At 32.4% G+C, this 3167-nt stretch overlaps 1 non-coding gene across 1 annotated transcript; it reads right to left on the minus strand.

Moving 5' to 3' along the window:
* Window positions 1-1079: 1079 nt before the first annotated feature.
* Window positions 1080-1181, minus strand: LOC116533902. Its single transcript, XR_004261508.1, has one exon. It is a non-coding gene; the product is annotated as a U6 spliceosomal RNA (small nuclear RNA).
* Between the last annotated feature and the right edge of the window lie 1986 nt (window positions 1182-3167).

Here is a 3167-nt window from a genome sequence, read left to right on the forward strand (position 1 = left end):
CAATAAAGCAGAACTGATAATCCAGAAACAAATCTACATATTTATAGCCAACTGATGAGTTTTTTGAGAAAGACACTAAGAATATACATTGGGTAAAAGTCACACGTCAATAAATGGTGCTGGGGAAACTGGATATCCATATGCAGAAGAATAAACCTGAACTCCTATGTCTTATCATCTAAAAAAATTCAACTTATGAATTAATGACTTATACATAAGACCTAAAATTATAAAAGTACTGGAAGAAAGCAGGAAAAAATTCTTAAGGACACTGGCCTATGCAAAAATTTTATGGCTAAGACCTCAAAAGCACAGACAAAATGTAACTATATCAAACTAATAAGCTTCTGAACAGCAAAGGAAGCCAACAGCAAAGGAAGCAATCAGCAAAGTGAAAATACAGTCTGTTGAATAGCAGAAAATATTTGCAAACTATTCACCTGACAAAGACAGAGAAAGAATTTACAATTACAAGTTTTCCAAAGTAAATGCTCTAAGGAAAGGGAGGTCAGCCATCTAGAGTAAGGAAGAACTCTAAACTTTAGTCAAGCTGAGGGAAATATTAAGTTCATCTTGGTCAATTACATTCCTAAGAGTGGAATTGGTGGGTCCATAGGTTATGCAAATCTTCAGCTTTAGCACTTTCTGACACATGATTTTTCAACAGTGCAGGAAAGTTCTTGTTGCTCCACATCTTTAACAAAACTTGGCGCTTTGTTTTGTTTTGACCATTCTGGTATGTATAAATGACACAGTATTTCGTTGCATTCACCTATTTACTAATTTACTAAGTAATTTTTAGCAGACATAGGCTTTGAATTTTATCTAGCACCTTTCATCCTATCTGGAGACATTCTTATGAGTTTTCTCTTTAGATATATTAATATAGTAAAATATAATAAATATCTAATACTGTACCATCCTAGCATTCTTTGTTTATATTAAAAGATTTTCATTTTCCTGTGCAATTATATTTGATTATATTGTATGAGGATTATTCACCAATATTCATTGGTGATATTATTCTGTAGATTTCTTTTTTAGTGCTATCTTTATCAGACTTAAAAATTGCTGTTAAAAATTGTATAGCAATATTCACATGATCGCATGCCATCCTTGAGGAGAAGCCAAACTAATCTTTGTATTGTTCCAATTTTACTATGTATACCCCTGAAGTGAACATATGTTCATTAAGTTTTAATTTCAGGGAGTAAATTCTTATTATAGCTTTTCTCTTGTATGATTCTTACCCTTCTCCTCCTCCTATTACTCCTATTCCTCCTCCTCTTATCCTGGTTTGCTGTAGTTTCTTTTCCTTCTTTAATATCTTCATCTCATCACTCTATTTACCTCTGTATACGCTATTCCTTGAAAACTCTCTAGTTTATAGTAGTCATCTAATAAACATTTATCAGATGGATGAAGAGCTGGAGAAATAAATTTCTTCTATCATATTCAATGTATTGAATTAGGGGGCTTATTTCTTTTGAGGTTTCTAATTTTTTTTCTTGTGAGCTTTTCAGAGGTCTGTGAAAGTTCAATACAAACTGCTATGGGAAAATGTGTGCTTCAATAAGGGATTTAGGGCTTTCAATAATCCTCAAGTAGTGTTAAGTTAACTTCCTGAAATGTGTCTCTAGTATCATGTAGGCAATATATGTTTAGACTCCATGCTTGATCATGCAATACGCCTTGATATTCTATCTCTTATGGTGATTTTTCTTTTCTTTTTTCCTTGGTATGTAGCAAGTTTTTAAAAACACTTTTCCAGGTCAGTAGTTAGGGTTTTTTGTCTATTTTTTTTTATAATGCCTAGGGCAACACTTCAAGGATCTCAGCCATACTCAGATTACTTTGTTTAAGCTTTCAACTTTCTAGAGATGAGAGGCCACATTTTCTTTCCATATATTTCTGTTAGATTTTAACCCTCAAGGATTATTGAAGTACTCATGAGACACAATTGAATTACTTTGAGATTGGTTCATCCGGTTTTGAGTTTTCTATGTGTTACTAGCACCTGAGGATCCCCTTTCTTTTTTCTTTATGCTTGACTGAATATTTAACAACTTTCTAACTCATACTTTCACAGTATTTGTCTATGTGATGAAATAGAGTATCGGCTTATCATCTTGGTCTTCAATATTACTGAGAATCATGTCCAGGTGAATGTCACATTCACTTAAAAGTGATAGGAGAATTTAATGGTCTAATAAAATCAATTGTATTTTATTTATAACATAGTAACACACATAAGGTAGAATATTTTTATCATGTTGGTATCCTGCATCAATGGAGGAGATATACAAAAAGAATATATAAACTATTAAAATGACCAAGATGTGGCCAGAAAAGTATGAGAACATCCAATAAAAGATATGTTATCAGATGCCAAAGAAAGCTAAAACTTCAGCAAGAGTAGTAAACAGAGTTAAATGCCACACAGTACTCAGATTTTACAAGAAGAGCAAATTGTGTATTTCATTGAAATATTAAGATCATTGGCCACTGTGGACTTCAGTAATAATAGGTTTGTTGTTTTCATGGAGGGAAAGGTCATAATAATGACCTTTATGGTTAGAAAATAAAAGGGGAGTAAATGAGCAAAGGCAATGAGTAAGAATTACACTTTAGAAATACTTGGCCATTGAGGAAAAGAGAAAAATTGCAAGGTAGTTAGAATCCATGATTCAGATAAGAAGAGATTTATATATTTTAATTTATATATTTTAATCATATTTAATTTATATATTTTAATTAGTAATTCCAAGAGCAAAGAGGCAGTAGAAAGGGAATACTGTTTATTAAGGAGAGAGATGGCATCACTGATGAAGTGAGTTACCTGTGGAGGAAGTGGGCAGTGGAGATTGTAAATAACCTTAAAGTTGTCTGAGAATTATCAAGGCACATTAAGGCCATGATTTCAGAAGTTACATAGCCATGGAAGAATCCAGTATTTGCTTACCTCAATGACATTTTCCCTCTACTTACTTAATATATAAACCTTGACTTAATTACAATGGCAATATGCCCACTCTTGAGGGTCAGCCTAGTCATTATTGATTTAAGCTAGCTATAGGAATATTTCTTTTTTCAAGATACTTATTTTCCTAAGTTTTCTTGTAGTTTTCATCAAGAAAACAGAAACTTAGGTCTTCTAAGGAGCTGTT

This window comes from Sapajus apella, unplaced genomic scaffold (genome assembly GCF_009761245.1).
Source record: "Sapajus apella isolate SASKATOON/1434 unplaced genomic scaffold, GSC_monkey_1.0 scaffold84, whole genome shotgun sequence".
In the NCBI taxonomy this organism is placed as follows: Eukaryota; Metazoa; Chordata; class Mammalia; order Primates; family Cebidae; genus Sapajus; species Sapajus apella.